Source organism: Mustela lutreola, chromosome 1, assembly GCF_030435805.1.
Source record: "Mustela lutreola isolate mMusLut2 chromosome 1, mMusLut2.pri, whole genome shotgun sequence".
NCBI classification, from domain to species: Eukaryota; Metazoa; Chordata; class Mammalia; order Carnivora; family Mustelidae; genus Mustela; species Mustela lutreola.
In genome coordinates, this window is record NC_081290.1 from 88,443,058 (window position 1) to 88,462,390 (window position 19,333).

Here is a 19,333-nt window from a genome sequence, read left to right on the forward strand (position 1 = left end):
AAATGTTGTAGTGATACAAATTTATTAAGAAATCCAAAGTGTTGACATTGCATCAAAATTTATGAGAATGAAGATGGAAATGAAAATATCCATCTTTGCAGAGACTTTGGAATCTACTGGTAGAAATAAAACTCAAAGCCAGAGGGATACCTGAGTGATGCAGTGAAGTAAGCATTTGACTCTTGGTTTAGGCTCAGGTCCTGATCTCAGGGTCAGTTCAGCATGGAGTTCGCTTGAGATATTCTCTCTTCCTCCCTCTGGCCCGCCCTTTCATGCTCTCTCTCTCAAATAAATAAATCTTAAAACAAACAAACCTCAAAACCAAAGAGACACACTATTTTCAATGCAAACTATTTACTTTCATTTCCTTGAAATGTTTTTTCTTCCCTTTCAGTGTCATTTCCTTCTTGTCTGAACAAAGTAACTTTCTGATATGGTTTCAAAAAGTAGCTACCTGTATCTGACTAAAAAGAAGTTGAACTAAAAATTATCTTCCTGAAAAAATTATCTTACAGAAGTATAGTATATACTACTTTCATTCTAACGACCTTTTGCACATATTTAAATCAATAGCCCAACTAAAAATAATGCTAAGGATTAGAGAAAAGAATTCTCAAAGTATGGATTACTGTAGTTCCTGAGTATTTTCTTATAGACAAGGAAATGGAAGCTGCACATTTCCTTCCCACCACTTAACATATGACAATAATAAAATGTGGTCATCAGAAATATTGAATTCTACAGTTACTTTTTTTGGCATTTTCAATTGACACGTAACATTCTGTACATTTAAAGTGTACAACTTATTGATACATATACATATTGCAACATGATTACCCCTGTAGCTTTAGCTCAGATCTCTATCCTGTTATAGATTTATTATTTCTTTTTTGTAGTGAGAACATTTAAGATCTGTTCTCATAGCTATTTGGAAGTACATAATACAATATCATTGACTATAATCCCTATCTACATTAGATATTGAGAACTTATTTAACTACTAGTTGCACTTAATTAATTGTTGCAACATTCTCCCCAACTACAATATGTAAATTAACTGTGATATTTGGAATTGGATCTCTACCTACATTCATTCATTTATCGAATTAATATTTATTAAGCATTACTGTATTTTTATTTAACAATTAAAGCACTATTGTAAGTGCTGGTTATACAATGCTGCACAAATCGTTTGCCTTCAGGGAAATTATATCCAGGAAGTGGAGACAAACCACATCCAAGTAAACAAACTAGTTTCAAATAGTGTATATAAGATACGAGTACAAAGAAGGAAATCAAATAAGGGAATGTGGTAGAAAATGATTGGATTTAACTTTAAATGGGGTGATCAGAGAGAAGAACTAAGCAAACAAAAACTTACAGGTCGCTGCATCAATACCTATTTTCTGGTTTTAACAGTATAATATGGTCATGTAAGATGTTGTTAATGGGGAAGTTGGGTAAGAGGTACACAGAACTCTGTATTATTTTTGCAACTTCTTGCCTGTCGGACTATTTCAATATAAAAATTTAAAACTAATAAATAACTTACACATTGTGCAAACAACTATAAAGGAAAGAAAGGTGACAGTTAAGACTTTAGGAAGGGTAATCATGAAAGATAGCGCTGAGGAGGTGATTTTGAGCAGAGATCAGAAACATCAGAATAGTCTATAGAGAAGGAGAGGAGTAGCATTTCCAGCAGAATTCCTATAGCCTGCAGAGAGGCCCCAAGGCAAGAAAAAGTTGGCATGGGAAAGGAATTGATAGAAGATACAGTTGGAAGGAGGCATGGCAAAAAAGGGAGAGACTGAGACAGGAGAATATGGTTGATGAAGTAGAAGCCCTTGGGTGTTTTGTACTAGCTGGATTTTGTTCTTTCATTTTCAAGCCTCAAATCTACCATACAACCAATGTATGTTGTTAGAACAAATATTTATTCTAAGCTAAAACAAATACCTTGGCTATCACTACATTATCTATTCTACTACGTAAATTATTCATTTATAATCACATATACCAGTTCTCTACATACTTTAACATACATACAAAGTACCTAGGAATCTTTTTTTAAAAAAAAGATTCCGATTCAGGGTATGAGGTAGGATCTGAGATTCTGCATTTTCAACAAAATGCCAGATGATATTGCTGCTGCTGCTGTTGTTTCATGCAACAGACTTGGGTATCTAGGTTGTAGTGTGATAAGGAGTTTGGAATATATGCTAAATTCAGTGGGAAGCCATTGAAGGACTTTAAACGACACATAACCCAATTTTCTTTATACTGTACTTCCATAAGACTCATTATATTGTTGGCTCAGGCTCTTCTCTCTCTACAGCCGATATTTAGTAAGAAGGCTGTTTCAAAGTTCCAAGTCACCTGCACGTTTCGGGTTTCTTCTATGTATTATTCTCTTTGGGGCTTAAATCCAGTTAGTGAACTAGGTAGGTCAGGCCAGGTCCAGGTCAGTGGCCTTCAAAGACTCTTGCTCATGTGTTCCTAAAAGGTTTTGTAAGCAATACACCCCTACACACATTAATATCTTAAATTTTTCATAATAAATTTAAATCATTGTAAAGGATGCAATTTTCTATACTATCACAAATATTTTTTAAATAAAACTTTAGTAACACTCTTTTAAATGTATCTAATGGGACCTAAATACTATAGTTACTTATATCCACTATCATTAATGGATAAATTAATACTGGACAAATAAAAATAATAATGGACAAATAATAAAATTAATAATGGACAGATTTTTCTTTAATAGCTGCAAATTATGATTTATTTTTCTTTCTGAATTTGCAATTTCATCATATTTCCCCTGCAGAATGTTACTTTATATTTAATGTTTAAAAGCCTTTTATGGAGTGCTTCTCTTTCTTACCTGCAACAAATTACATAAATAAATATAAATTTAATTCCTAAAATTTTACGTAACCATAAAGTTTTAATAATTAACTTTCTCCTCTCTTGAATTCCCCCATTGAGTTACAACTGCAGGTATTAATGAAAATCAATTAACCAAAATATTTATTTTATAAAATGTGATAATTATCATGTAATAAGTAAAACGTACTGGAAATCTATCTCTTATTGTGAAAAAAATGTGGTCTTTTTTCACCAATTAGTTAATAATGTATCTGTGGATGAATCCTACTGATTGCTTGAAAAGGGCCTATTTCTATTTGTTCATGTGTATTGACATAGACTTTGAGAAACTAAACTTTGGTCAAATAAACAAGGAGATAGGGATGAAAGGAGTTTTATTACATCAGTATCTCTTAATTCTTTTAATTCCTTTAGAGTTACATGCCAAAATTTACATTATGATTTATTATATCAAAAATTATTTCTTTGATTAGGTCCCTATAATACTAAGAATTAGAAACCAATCAGAAATCTGAGTCACAAAATAATTTATTACCTAATTATTATTCATTTGTTGTTAGAGGAAATTTACCAAAACTTCTCAAGTGATATTAGCTATATATTCTTTTAACTTCAATGTTTTAATGTCATGAAATACAAGTACAAAACATTGTACGAGTGTGTGTTGTATTACATGAAGTTGGAATAATACATTTGTGTTTTTATCAAACTCTGTATCACCCAGTGCTAGCCACTGTACCAACAGCTTTCCACAGGGATTTTTCTATTCTTCCTGTAAGGTTTTATCATGAAGAAAAAAAGCTCACAAATCCTTTCAGCCACTGTAGATTTGTATTTGTTAATATTCTTGTTCAGATGCTTTGGAAAACTGTTAAGAAATACAAAATTGCCATAGCCAACTGAGTAGCTAAAGTATGTTGTTATTTCACGTTGGCCAAAATCTCCCTTACGTCATCATTGCGAAGACACTGTGCCCTTCAATGGGGTAAGAAAAAGCATTGTCTCAATGGTTCTGTTACTGTTTAAGAAGGCAAATTACCATTTCTTGAAATGTACAGAATATTTTAATAGTTATTGGCTAAACTGTCATTCATGAAAATCCAGTTATATAAGACAAATAACAGCAACAGAGAGCCGTAAGTCCCCACATATGCTAAAGAAAGCAAGTTTGGAAATATTTAAACTAACTGTTTTTCCCACCTCTACTCTGGTTTAACCACATCAAGTGAGAGTAACATGAGCCAGTAAAGAAAAGTGTCTAGAATTCAGCATCCATAGAATACCTCAGCCATTTCAGCTAAGACATTTTAAATGACAAATCAAAAAAGATGATGAAAGTAGCATTTACTTTGTTGGAAATAAAAAAAATTAAAATCTGCTAATTTTATAAAATATTTGAAACTAATTTTGTTTTCATAATTAAATGATGTTTACCTTTTTTAAAGTTCTAATTATCATTCTTGCTGTTAAAAAAAATCAAAGTGATATCAACCTTTAGGGATAACCTTTGGGCTATTTAAAATAATGTTTGGAAAACTGAACATTTTTAATTGCCAGCATTATGCTTTGTTCTTTGTAGAATCATCTTTGTTTCTTCTTTTAATATCCCAATTATAAACCCCGGCCATACTTACTTCTGTGGTAGTTAATTGATATTGAAGAAAGTCAAGGTCTTCCTCAAGAGAATCAAGATTCTTCATGGTAGTCAATAAATTCTTTCCCAACAATGTCTCATCTTCATCAATATCACAATATCACATTCAAGCATTACATTAAGCCCCAACCACAGACACATTTTATGAGTAGGAGGTTTGCAATACAAGTTATCCACTAGTAAGAATCTGGTTTCCAGTGCACTGGTGGGCTCTTTTTTTTCCTCCTACACATATTTTAGAATTTCAAAGTCTGCTTAATTTCAGGAATCTGACCTTTCAGCCTCCTTTTCTTTTGAGCAAGTTTGAGTTCCATAAACTTATACTTCTGGTATTGTTCATCCAGCTTCTTTTGTACTGCTTCTGCAGTCTCATTCTCAGGCTGTTTCATGAAGGAATCCACATCTTCCACAAACATGGCCTCAGCAGTCCCTAGGTGGAGCTGCTTTCGGTTCCCTGCCGCCACTTCTGAGCCATGGCTATCCTTGGTGGCCACCATCTTGGGGAAGCATTAACCATGTATTTTTTCACTTGAAGCCACCTGTTCCAGTCACAAAGGGAAAATTAAAATATTCCTAATTTTAGCATATTTTCTATACAATATGTTTGATAAAATGTTTTGTCATGTCACTTGTTTTAAATGTTTCTTCAAGGGGCACCTGGGTGGCTCAGTATAAGCCTCTGCCTTATGCCCAGGTCATGATCTTGGGGTCCTGAGATCGAGCCCCACATCCGGCTCTCTGCTCAGCAGGAAGCCTGCTTCCCCCTCTCTCTCTCTGCCTGCCTTTCTGCCTACTTGTCATCTCTGTCTGTCAAATAAATAAAATCTTTGAAAAAAATAATAAACGATAGCCTAGCTGGATATAGTATTCTTGGCTGCATGTTTTTCTCGTTTAGTGCTCTGAAAATATCATGCCAGCTCTTTCTGGCCTGCCAGGTCTCTGTGGATAAGTCAGCTGCCAATCTAATATTTTTACCATTGTATGTTACAGACTTCTTTTCCCGGGCTGCTTTCAGGATTTTCTCTTTGTCACTGAGACTTGTAAATTTTACTATTAGGTGACGGGGTGTGGGCCTATTCTTATTGATTTTGAGCTTTGGTAAGTGCTGTGAAGTGTGTAAACCTGGTGATTCACAGACCTGTACCCCTGGGGATAAAAATATATGTTTATAAAAAATAAAAAATTTAAAAAATAATAATAGTAAATAAATTAATGAAAAAAATAATGAACGTTTCATCAAAATCTTAGAGCTGCAGGTTAAACTTGCTTATAGAAAATGTCCTCTTTGAACCTGATTACAAGGTTATGTTTCATTGTTACCCCAAGTTAGCCAAATCAGATTGATTTTCTGTTAAAGAAATAACAAGTCTTACATTTTTTTAATTCAAATGAATGTGTTCAAATGCATATTGAGGGGTAACACCACTGAAAAATAAACCATAAAGAAGTACTAAAAAGTAGGGGCACCTGGGTGGCTCAGTAAGTGAAAGCCTCTGCTTCGGCTCGGGTCATGGGATTGAGCCCCGCATCGGGCTCTCTGCTCAGCAGGGAGCCTGCTTCCTCCTCTCTCTCCGTCTGCCTCTCTGTCTACTTGTGATCTCTGTCTGTCAAATAAATTAAAAAATTTTTTTAAAAAAGTATTAAAAAGTAAGACATTAAGATTAAAGTCATATAGTCTAATATAATTTTTTTTTCATTTTCATAATAAGCTAAAGCCAAGGAATAAGTTTTATGCTAGCTTTCAATATTAAACTTAGAATAATATAACGTAGTGGTTAACCCAAATTATAAATTATTTATATTATATAAATCATGGAACAAAATTAGAAAAAGAGAGAGAAACATGGCATATGTTCTATACTGGGCTCCCAAAAAGCAGAACCAAAGGCAGAGGCTTAAGAGCAAATGCTGGGTCTGGAAATAAAGGAGAAGAAAAGCAGAGATGGAAATGAAGATGTTACAAAAGTTCGCTAGCTCTGATCAGTTGCTGTAAGAAATGTGCCTTGACCCCTAGGGTTTATAGCAGCATTATCTACAATAACCAAAATATGGATAAAACCCAAATGTCCACTGACTGTTGAATGGATAAAGATGTGATATGTATATGTAATATGTAATGGAATATTACTCAGCCATAAAAAATAATGAAATTTTGCCATTTACAATGATGTGGATGCAGCTAAAGTCAAGCAGAGAAACACAAATACCATATGATATCACACATATGTGGAATTTAAGAAACAAAACAAATGAACATGGAGGAAAAGAAGAGAGGAAAACCAAGGAACAGACTCTTACCTATAGTGAACAAACTGATGGTTACCAGAGGGGAGGTCGGTTGGGGGATGAGTGAAATAAGTGATGGGGATTAAGGAGGGCACTTGTAATGAACACCAGTGTTGTATGTAATTGTTGAATCACTAAATTCTACACCTGAAACTAATAGGACACAGTATGTTACCTGACTGGAATTTAAATAAAAACTTGAAAAAAAAAAAAAAAGGAAGAAGAAAAGAAAGAAAGAAATGCTCTTAGGGACCATCCATCTGGAGGAAAAATGGGGAATAATTTTTCTTTCTTGCCAGGTAGTGAAAACTAAGATTTTATTGTGGATCTTCCAGGTTCTAAATTCCAGTTTGCCACAAGTAAGTAAGTGCCTGGGGGCAGGATTTTCAGAATGGTGAAGTGATGAAGTAAGGAGCTGAGCAGACCCTCTCCTCAGTCAAACAATGTTTTAATTGGTGAAAATTATGAAAGTCAATCATTCAAAGTCTGGAAATTGTACTAAGGACACAGACCAAATGAGTAAATATTCTTTCAAGAAGTTATGGTAAATCATGGGTAAGAACAGTGAGCAACTGGGACACCTGAACCATGATCCACTCTTTTACATACTCCTTCAGTTCCACATTATGGAAGTTCTACCTCTTGGTTGGAATTTGCAACCAAGAATGAGCTTCCTCTCCCCACCTAGCTCCCAGTCTGGGGCTATGATAACAACAAGAAGGGTAGGCTGGTGGTGTTTCATCTTCTTCAGGTCCATGTTACAGGAGCTCTATTACTGAAATAGTAGCAGATGGGGGTCTCTCTTCTTATACACAGCTTCTCCTCAAGACAGAAACCCTACCCTTAGGTATGGCAAGCTGAAAAAACTAAGGTTCCATCCCCATCCCCACCTAGCTGGAAGGGAGGAGGTTCCAGGCTGGGAGAAGCAAGCTGAGAAGACCAGGGTCTGCCCTGACCCCAGTGAGTAGCCACTGGCAGTGGGTAAAGGACGAGCAGTTTCTTGCCAGAGATCTAGTATAGTGGCACATGGGTTCTATCCTGGAGGAAAGGCAGGATACAGAAACCGTGAAATATGGGATATATGTGTATATATATATATATATATATATATATACACACACACAGAAATATATTATACATTACATATAACATGTGTATATATGTACACATATACACACACAAATATACACAATATATATTTATGAGTAGTATATATAATAAATGTATATTTAATATATATTTATATTTTATTTATATTATTTATATAATATATAAATAATATAAATTTATTATATTATAAATATTTACATTTATAATTTATAAATATTTAAATATATTTATAAATATAAATATATAGAGATATAAAATTATACTTTAAAAATTATATTTATAATTTATATTACAATATAAATTATATTATATTATAAACAATGCAAATATATATAAATAATATATTTGTATAATATAAATAATATAAATAAAATATTATATAAATATATATTATTTATATATTATATAAAATATATAATATATAATAAATATATATAATATGTGTGTGTGTACATATATATGTATATACACATATATTACTCAGCCATAAAAAAGAATCAAATCTTGCAACAATATGGTTGGAGCTAGAGGGTACTATGCTAAGTGAAATAAATCTGACAGAGAAAGACAAATACTATATGATTTCACTCATATATGGAATCTAAAAAACAAAAGGAACAAACAAAAAACCCCAAAACAGAAACAGACTCATTTTTGGTGAGTAAATATGCAAACTAAAATTATAAATCTCCTAAATTTGACATAAGTTTTCTATGATTTCTTTTTTTTTTTTAAAGATTTTATTTATTTGACAGAGAGAGAGATCACAAATAGGCAGAGAGACAGACAGAGAGAGAGATGAGAAGAAGCAGGCTCCCTGCTGAGCAGAGAGCCCCATGCAGGACTCGATCCCAGGCCCCTGGGACCATGACCTGAGCCGAAGGCAGAGGCTTAACCCACTGAGCCACCCAGGCGCCCCTTCTATGATTTCTTTTTATAAGAATTCAAATTCTGACTGACCATAAAGGTGAGCAACAGTAAAAGATGCCCAACCTCTTCACTTAAATGTCATAGGAAAAATATATTTCAGTTAATGTACATATAGTCAATGTTATTATACTGGGGCCAAAATTTTTCTCTGTTCCAATCAAGTTTAAATGTTGGACATCCTGCCTTTGAATTACTGTTCTAAAATTGCTTAAATTTCTCAGCAGTAAGTATAATACTCAATAGCAATTTTTATGATACCTCCTTAATAATGTCAAGGTCACAAATCAAAGTATCAGCATTTTCATTAGGACAAAATATTGTAATTTATTTACCTATTACTTTATGCCAAGGATATAATTCTCCAATATAAACACTTTTGTTAAACTATAATCATATTTTCTTTTCCACAAATTCCCACTTCAATAACATGTAACTGAATTATTCCCCATTCACAAAGCTGTTACAAGCAGCCCACTGCTACTTTTTTCTCCAAGCTATAATGGTAATTCTTATAAAAAAAACACCAATTATAACATGACTCATCTCAGATTATATAAGCTAATTGTGTCCCTAGCAGCGGACACAAATATTGGTTGATACTGAAATCAGGTTATGTGCTCTCAGGTCCAAAAATGCCTTGAAAGTCCCTCTCTTTTGTGTTAAGAAAGGTATCAGATTTGAGAAGAATTTGAATGAAAGAAAAACTTTAAAAGTATGTAAATATGGAGGTTATACATGATTTTAGTGTCTTTGAAGAGCATGTTTTTAATATTCAGAAAAAGAAAGCTAGAGTGGTGACCCCGAACAGTGTAGACATGAAGAACAGAATTGGGTATGGAATTTCCCATGGAACAGACACACACAGTTGGTGTGGTTGTATTTTTTTTTTAAAGACTTTATTTATTTATTTATTTGAGACACTGGGGATGGGGGGGGGGGCGGTGAAGCACACAAATGGGAGGGGAGAGGAGCTGAGGGAGGAGAAAAGCAGGCTCCACACTCAGCTTAGAGCCCTACACAGGGCTCCATCCCACAACTGTGAGATCATGATCTGAGCAGAAACCAAGAGTCAGAGGCTCAACCAACTAAGTCACCCAGGCACCCCCACACACACTGTTTTTTTTTTTTTTTTAAGATTTTATTTATTTATTTGACAGAGAGATAGAGAGCACAAGTAAGCAGAGCAGCAGGAAGAGTGAGAGGGAGAAGCAGGCTCTCTGATGAGCAGGGAGCCCGATGTGGGCCTTAACATTTACGGTAAGATCCCAGGACCCTGGGATCATGACCTGAGCCGAAGGCAACCCTATAGACTGAGCCACCCAGGCACTCCACACACAGTGGTTTTAAAGTGTTTTACAAACAGGAACCTACTATAAAAATTAGTGATGTATATTTCTTTTTTTTTTTTTTTTTACAGTGTGTAAATGCTATTCTATACCTTCAGTAACCAATTTCAGCTAGAACTGTAACAGAAAATAGGACACCATTAACAAAACCAGCAAGAACTAGGAAATAAGTAAAGAATGTATGAACCTTAATGAAAAAAAAATTTAAGAATATAAATGATCTGAGTAAGTGAAGAGATAGCTATGCTCATAATTCAGTTTAGCCATATGAATTTTAGTGAATACATAAATATTCAGTGCAATCCCTCCCAATAAATTAATTTCAAATATAAATAACTGGACAAACTCATAAATTTCATACTGATGCTAGAAGCCTAAATACCTAAATCAATTTAAATAAACAAAAGGAAAGCACTGGAGCATGTCTTACTAGCTATTAAGACTAAATTAAAGCTTTACTAGTAAAAACAGTATGAGGCAGAGCAGGAACAAATAAGCCAGTGAAACAGAACAGATTGTGTGTGTGTGTGTGTGTGTGTGTGTGTAAATTGATATGTGAAACTCATATCAAAACCCCAAAACAATGGAAAAGTGAAAGCACTTATTATCAGGGGCATTAGAATAATTAATTTAGTAGATAAAGAAATATACAACTGTATCCTTACCTTATCCTTATAAATAATGGACTATAAGTAAGCAATAGCACTAATGGAAGAAAATATAGGGGAATATATTTGTGGTATACGGTTGCAGACAATCTTCCTAAACAGGATCCTAGAGGCAAACAGTAAGGTGAAAAATAGATGTTGACTGCATTAAAATTAAAGAAAAAATTAACATTTACGGTAAGACACAACAAGTAGTATTAGTAGACAGGTGACTAAGAAAAGTATTTGCTTATTTAAAACCAATGAAACATTAATACCAAAAACAAAACAAAGGGATGAAAAAACAAAGTGAAGGTATAACTGAAATGGGGGATAGGAGGGCACCCAAGTGGCTCTGTTGGTTAAGCATCTGCCTTCGGCTCAGGTCATGATCCCAGGGTCCTGGGATCGAGCCCCACTTTGGGCTCCCTACTCAGTGGTAAGCCTGCTTTTCCCTCTCTCCCTCTGCCTGCTGCTCCCCCTACTTGTGCTCTGTGTGTGTGTGTGTGTGTGTGTGTGTGTGTGTCAAATAAATAAAAAATCTTTTAATAAGGGGGGGGACATAATTGAAAAATGGGCATAGGACACAAATAAGCATTCTCAGAAGAAAAAAACCCAATACATACTAAAAGTTTCCCAAATTCACTAGCAACCAGAGAAGTAGAAATTTTAACAATGTCATGTTAATCTCTCATGTTACTTAAATTATAAAAATGAATAAATCCAAAGTTTGGTAAGTAATGGTATATTGCTGGTGGGGGTTCCATTCTGGAAACTATGAGCATGCTCAAAATAGTTAGATTTAGATCGCTTAGACCACTAAGACCCACTGACCCTATCCTGATATATCCCAGAGAAATCTTTTTACAGTTCTTGATGAGCTATTTTGGAAGATACAATGACATTGTCAGGGATCAGGGGGAGCTGGAGGCTAGAGAAACGGGTGTATAAAATATGATGCGTACCTTGTACTAATTCACACCAAATAGAGGTTACGTTTATGTACAGTAACTTGATAGGTATCAAAAATAAGAAAAAGTTAAGGAAAGAAGGGGATTTATACCAAATGCATAACACTGCATCTAGTACCACATACTTTACAATGATAAATGCATAGTTAGGAACATTTATCCTTGTATTTGTTTTTAACTAGAAAGGGAACCTAAGGTAAGAGAAGAGTATGAGTAAGGATATGGACAGATATTGATAATGCACTAAGAGCTGAGGAGTAAGACTAAACCAACTCTCCTCTTGGCACCTGAAAAGGGAAGAAAATTCAATAAATACTACAAAAGCACAAGTAGACATAGGGATAGTTCATTCTTTCTGTTTTTTTTTTTTCTTTTTAAAGATTTTTTTTTTCTATGACAGAGAGAGAGAGCACAAATAGGCAGAGAGGCAGACAGAGAGAGGGGGAAGAAGGCTCCCTGCTGAGCAGGGACCCTGAGACCAAGACCTGCGCTGAAGGCAGAGGCTCAACCTACTGAGCTACCCAGGCGCATCAGGCATAGTTCATTCTTTTTTTATTTTTATTTTTTAAGGTTTATTTATTTATTTATTTGACAGGCGGAGATCACAAATAGGCAGAGAAGCAGGCAGAGAGAGAGAGAGGAGGAAGCAGGCTCCCTGCTGAGCAGAGAGCCTGATGCTGGGCTCCATCCCAGCATCCTGGGATCCCAACCTGAGCCGAAGGCAGAGGCTTTTTTTTTTTTTTTTTTAATTAAATTTATTTATTTTCAGCATAACAGTATTCATTATTTTTTCACCACACCCAGTGCTCCATGCAATCCATGCCCTCTATAATACCCACCACCTGGTACCCCAACCTCCCACCACCCCTGCCACTTCAAACCCCTCAGATTGTTTTTCAGAGTCCATAGTCTCTTATGATTCACCCCCCTCCCAATTTCCCCCAATTCCCTTCTCCTCTCTAACTCCCCATGTCCTCCATGCTATTTGTTATGCTCCACAAATAAGTGAAACCATATGATAATTGACTCTCTCTGCTTGACTTATTTCACTCAGCATAATCTCTTCCAGTCCCGTCCATGTTGCTACAAAAGTTGGGTATTCATCCTTTCTGATGGAGGTGTAATACTCCATAGTGTATATGGACCACATCTTCCTTATCCATTTGTCCGTTGAAGGGCATCTTGGTTCTTTCCACAGTTTGGCAACTGTGCTGCTATAAACATTGGGGTAGAGATGGCCCTTCTTTTCACTACATCTGTATCTTTGGGGTAAATACCCAGGAGTGCAATGGCAGAGGCTTTAACCCACTGAGCCACCCAGGTGCCCCAGGCATAGTTCATTCTTATGTATAAGAGTTATACTGCTCATCTAATAAAAATGCTTTTGGGTTGTTCTGTGAGCTCCAGCAGGCCTATATGGACAACCACGTAAGAAAATTACTTTGTTTAAAAAAATGCAACTTGGCTTCCTAGTACCATTTTTGTAAATACTATCCTGGGTGATTCTTCTCACACTGAGTTGCACAGTTTTCAAAAGAGAATCCCCAGTTTTTTGCTCAAGATCTCTGAAAAACAAGCTGCTCTAGTACCATGTTTGGTAGAGGGAATCTAAATCCAGTTCTTGACCTAGCTGAGGGTATTGTATGTGGGTTACATGAGCTAGATAAGGATTGTACTGAATGACCTGCAAGGCTCCTTCCAACTCTAACCATCCCACGGTTTTGTTCTTCCTCCTGTGAGTTTCTGACTCTACTGTATTGATTTATGCTCCAGTGAGAAAAATAATAAATTAAAAGAAACAACTCAATTGGATGTTTTCCTCTGAATAAAACTAAAATTATTTAAATCAGACATTCTTTAGACAGCAGTGAAAGAGTTTGCAAAAACCATAATTAAGATACATGGGTGTGAGACAAAAGTGATGAATTTTTTCAGTCCTGAGAACAAGTGGAGCTCTTATTTTCAAAATCTCCTCCTGCCTAATGGTGGCCTATTCTTGTTAAAGAAAAAAATACAACTTTTATCCCTCTCGTTTTATTTTTAATACCTTCACTAGCACGACAAACTATGATTCCACTTAGAACCATGTGTTTCAAGAACGATTACATAGAGAACTATAATATACAATGTGGAAACATTTGCCTTGCAAAGGTCTGCCTCATCTCTGATTAGCAATGTGATGCCAGAGGTGAAAGGAGAGGAAGCAGAAACAGTAAAGCAAAAGAAAAAGAGGAAGAGCATATGATGTTAGAACTCTGCAACCCAGAGCGCAGAAGACCGGTGGATCTCTTTTCTCATTTCAACGAGGAGAACTCTGGCATCCTTTGTCATCTCACCTATAAATATAAACGTTAGGAAAAGTATCTCAAGATAGGGTCCCAGCTCAAATTTGAAAGGAAACTCATCAAGAACAAGGAACGCTGAGCTATTGGTATGTGCTATGTGTATCCCAAAGACCTGGCTGATAGATCTTTTTTCTCTGCATTGGTATGGAAAGTTATTCCGTACAACACCAAAGGAATACGGTTGGTCTTAACAGAGCCAGTGTGTAAATATGTAAGAATATTTCTCCCAAGAAAAGCGCAGAAAACAAATGAGATAGTTGCTGGGGTGAGTTTTTCATTTTCCTAAAAAGGAGTCTGTCTCTTCATAAACCGGGAGCAGAAAATACTAACAGCGATGACAGCAATACAAAGAGTGGAGTCCATGGCTGTCCCCAGAATAGGCAAACACAGAGGCTTACCTTGTTGACTGCACAATGGTTTGCTGAGAAAGAGATGTTGATAATGAGAAAATGTTGATTCAACAGGAAGAAAGTAATATAGATGCTAAATGTTCCATACTTTCTTTCCTGTTTGGAGAAAGCTTTACATGTTTACAAAACTTAGTTCTATAGTTAACAAAGGCTTAGTAAATGCTGGCTTTTCAATAACTTATCTCCAATATCCAGTTCATGCACTGCCCATATCTCAGTGATGAAGTTTTAGAATGTAAGTGAGATTCAGTGGGGTGAAGTCCCAAGCTGACAACCAAGAAATAATTCTTGAGACGTCTTTGGTGCAAAATGGTGGTTTATTTCTATTTCTTCTTCTTTTTTTTTTTAATGGAAAAAAGACAGCCTCTTCAATAAATGGTGTTGGGAAAACTGGATAGCCACATGCAGAAAAATGAAATTGGACCACTTCCTTACACCACACATGAAAATAGACTCAAAATGGATGAAGGACCTCAATGTGCGAAAGGAATCCATCAAAATCCTTGAGGAGAACACAGGCAGCAACCTCTTCGACCTCAGCCGCAGCAACATCTTCCTAGGAACATCGCCAAAGGCAAGGGAAGCAAGGGCAAAAATGAACTACTGGGATTTTATCAAGATCAAAAGCTTTTGCACAGCAAAGGAAACAGTTAACAAAATCAAAAGACAACTGATAGAATGGGAGAAGATATTTGCAAACGACATATCAGATAAAGGACTAGTGTCCAAAATCTATAAAGAACTTAGCAAACTCAACACCCAAAGAACAAAATGGTGGTTTATTAAAGCATGAGGACAGGACCCGTGGGTAGAAAGAGCTGCTGCTCTGGGGTTGTGAGGAGTGGTCCATTATATACTTGCAAGTTGGGAGGAGGTCAGGGATAGCGTTAAGTCTCTAAGGAATTTTGGAAGCAAGGTTTCCAGGACCTTGAGGGGCTAGCTGTTGTTGGGAAAAAGGTCATTTATTATGATCTAATAAAGCCTTAGTCAGGAGACTCTTCAGATGTATATCGGTGGGGCATATGCTTGGGGATGATTGCCAGCATGAATCTTGGAGGGTTCAGAGATAAAGGAAGTTTCCAAAGGAATTTTTGTATGTCAAAGTAGACTTACAGGATCCTGGTTGGGGGGTGGGGGAAGGGGGTCAGGCTAGGATTGCCTTTTGCCCTTCGCAAAGAATTAAGGTGGACAGTCGAGTCCCTAGAGGAATGTCACTCTGCCTGTCTCAAGGACTTGTCAGTGGGCTCTAGGTAGTAAGGAAATTTAATAACTTTTCTTCTGGTTTTGTTTCCCACATCATCAGGGCTTATCTTTGGGGTTCATGAGAGAAAGAACTTGCTACCAGATCTTCTGGTGGCATTATGATTGGAACTGTGACTTTCTTAGAGAAAAGCCAAGAGGCAAACTGAAGTCCCAAGGTGACCTCAGTTCAGGGCTCTTTCCCAGGGACATGCAGCAGGTTTATATGTTTGAAAGTGTCTGTGTATCATTTCCCTGCAATCACATAAACAGGTAGCAGAGCAGAAAATACTAACAGCGATGACAGCATAAAACTTCTTCACTCTCTTTTCTTTCCCTCTTCCCTCCATTATCCCCATTCTCCTGACCTAAACTTCACATTCTGCCTGAGAAGATGGTTTAAGTTTGGGGGAGAGTCTTCATAAAATCATTTCTGCACAACACTTTCCTTCTAGCTATGGAAAGTTCTATTGTACCACATATGCAGCTTCTCCAAGTCTATCTCTTTATCTTCCCAGCATTCACTGGGACAGTCATAAGCTTTTCCTCCGTGTCAAACATATGTTTTGCGGCCTTGTCTATATTATGCACTGCTGTTCCTAATTTTTTTTCTGTCTTTTAAAATCACTTTATTTTGTGTATCAGTAACAATCAGTTTTGCAAAAAAATCAGTTTTGCAGTGTGTTTGAATATACCACATTACTTTTGAAAACTTTGTGCCCCCCCAAAAGGTCTATTTTTAAATAAATTCAAACTTATAGAGAAGTTGAATAGTAAAATTAGTACTCCTTTATCTTGCAACCTGATTTACCCATCATTAACATTATGGCCCTTTTTCTCACAAGATACTTCATTCGTAAATACTTCAGTAAGTCGTAATGAATAAGTACATTCTGCTACATAATCACAATACCATTATTATACCTAAGAGGCATAACACTAACATAGTATTTTTATCTAGTATGCCATCCAATACTCACTTTTCTCCAATTGTCCCCAAAATGTGCCTTCTACTTGTTTTTTGTTTTGTTTTTGCTTTTGTTTTTGATCCAATGTCCAATCAAGGGTTACATATTGCACTTGGTTGTCATAACTCTTCAAACATCTTTAATATAGAAGAGCTCCCTGACTTTTTAGTTTGCTTTCAATGACTGGCATTTTGGAAAGATTGTTTTATCTATTTCCTTGTGGGCTTTTTGTTTTTGTTTTTGTTTTACATTTTATTTATTTATTTGACCAAGAGTGAGAACACAAGCTGAGAGACAGAGGGAGGAGAAGCAGTCTCCCGGCTGAGCAAGGAGACTGATGCAGGGCTCAATCCCACAGCCCTGGGGTCATGACTTGAGAAGATGGCAGACGGTTAACAGACTGAGCCACTCAGGAGTCCCTCCTTGGGTTTAGTTTCAACAAGAATCTATGCAAGCTATGCAAGAGCCTAGCCTAGGTACTGTCATATCTTTCTAAGTACATCACAAATAGAAGCAAAAAAATACCTGTTGCATTTGTTATGAAGCCAAGTTTCATCTCTTGGTTATATAATGTCCACCACATTTGTCCATTATAAAACTCTATCTTTTCTCCTTGTAATGAATAATTAATCTGTGGTATGACATTTGAAAACTCAGTGAATATCCTGTTCTCTATAGGTTGTTGCATTCATGAATGATCTCCACCTATGTGTCAAATGGTTGCAAATGGTGATTTTCTTATCATTTCTACTGCATCTCTTATTCTCTTGTAGATAAGGGATATCCCTTATCTCTCCTCCCTCCTACTTTTTTTTAAAAAAGAACTTTACAGACTTATAACTGTCTTTTTATTTGATGTGTCATAATTCATTAACATCATTATTTAACTTGATGCCCAGAGAATCCCAAGTTTTTGGTGGGAACTCCTTTAAGTGGGATCCTGTGAGCTTTTGAGCACTTTTTTGCTTTGCTAGTAATGAAAATATATTCTAGGCTTGCCTTGTACTTTTCCTGTCCCAGATCTGGAATCCATCTCCCTAAGGAGCCCTGCTTTCTTTTAATGGAGTTCGGTATTTTAAAAACCAAGATTTAGGAACGAGATGTACTCATTGCTACTGAAGTACTATTGCTTCCAGGTCAGTGCAGTGGCTAGCGATTGGAAATTAACATATCATACTGACACTCGTGCCTGTTGTGCCAGTACTTAGGTGGGCACTGACAAAGACTGGTAGACATTAAATGGTGAAATCATTTGGTCTACTTGGTTGTCCTCAAAATGATATTATTTTTCCTATTATTTTACCACTAAAAATCACAATACTGAAATCAAGGTAAAAGTCAGCAATACAGCAGAATGTAAATATGCACAGAGGTCACTAGACTGACTAGGGACAAGTGCTGAGTTTGATGAGGCCCCTGTAACTCCAGTGGGAATGCGACCCCTCTGCCAGGAACATGCAGACTCCTATGGAGGACATAGTGGGAGCTCTCTGTTGGGATTAAGATATGATATGAAAATCCTCACACCTGTGTGCACCTCCATAGGTCCATCCACATGCCTCTATCCCAGACCTCCTTGTCACTGATCTTGGCCAAGCCATTGCCCATGAGACCTTTCCCCATTGAGATAAGCTTTTCCTGATTACTGCCAAGGCCACTCCTGAATGAGGCTATAGTGCAGCTGACTTACTTGTCACCTTGCTCCCACAATATAGAGCTGACTCATCTACAAACCAAGGTCAGACTTTTTCCTCCTCCTTCACCTAAGAGAGGGCATGAGTGTAACAGGAGTGTGTATCATGGGAGTTACCTGTACCTGCAGCTTGCTTTGTGCCCTCTGGCCCTCATCGTGCCCAAACCTGGATGTACCACTTCTGTCTTATGAGAGATTATTGCTGGCTATTCAATCTTATAAGAAGTCTGTGAGTTCTCATGAAATATACTTCCTTTCTCATAATAGGGCATATAAGATACAGTAATTTGTCTTTTCCTTTGGAAGGGCTATCCCAACACAACCCTGACTACTGAAACTTCAAATATTTTACAGATGTAACATGTTCCTGAACATGTAACATGTTCATAAACCCTGTTCTATAGGGTTTATCTTCCACCCTCTGCAACACACAGGTGTCTTACTAAGGCCTCCAACACACAAACCAGTTCTTGTTTATGTGGCTTTATCAATATAAGGTAATCAATGTAATGAATTAGTGTGATATTCTGTGGACTGTCTAGATGGTCTGGATGGCTTCAGGCTATATTATGACAGAGGATAAGAAAGCTAACAGAGATCTGGGACAAAATTGCTCCATGCCATTCTTTTTCCTGACTGGCATAGAAAGGAATATATTCATTAACTCAGTGACTGCATCCCACATATATGAGGCCATATTAATCTTTCTAGCAAAGATAGTGCATCTGACCTGGTGGCTGTGAGCAGGGGTACTAGTTGGTTGAGTTAATTGTTATTCTTTAGGATTCACCCAGTTTCTTCAGGTGCCAGACTAGTGAATTAAATGGCTGGAGCCTACC

The 19,333-nt window shown here is 36.4% G+C and overlaps 1 long non-coding RNA gene and 1 pseudogene across 2 annotated transcripts in view; both read right to left on the reverse strand.

Moving 5' to 3' along the window:
* Positions 1-4,306: 4,306 nt before the first annotated feature.
* On the reverse strand, positions 4,307-5,046 carry LOC131819535 (prefoldin subunit 3-like; annotated as a pseudogene).
* A 9,663-nt stretch (positions 5,047-14,709) lies between these two features.
* The window catches only part of LOC131828486 (uncharacterized), a 43,241-nt gene continuing 38,617 nt past the window's right edge, over positions 14,710-19,333 (reverse strand). The window contains exon 4 of one of the 2 annotated variants that reach the window (XR_009352475.1): positions 14,710-15,150. This is a non-coding gene — a long non-coding RNA (uncharacterized LOC131828486). The remainder of the gene's footprint in view (positions 15,151-19,333) is intronic. The other variant, XR_009352477.1, reaches the window with a different exon arrangement.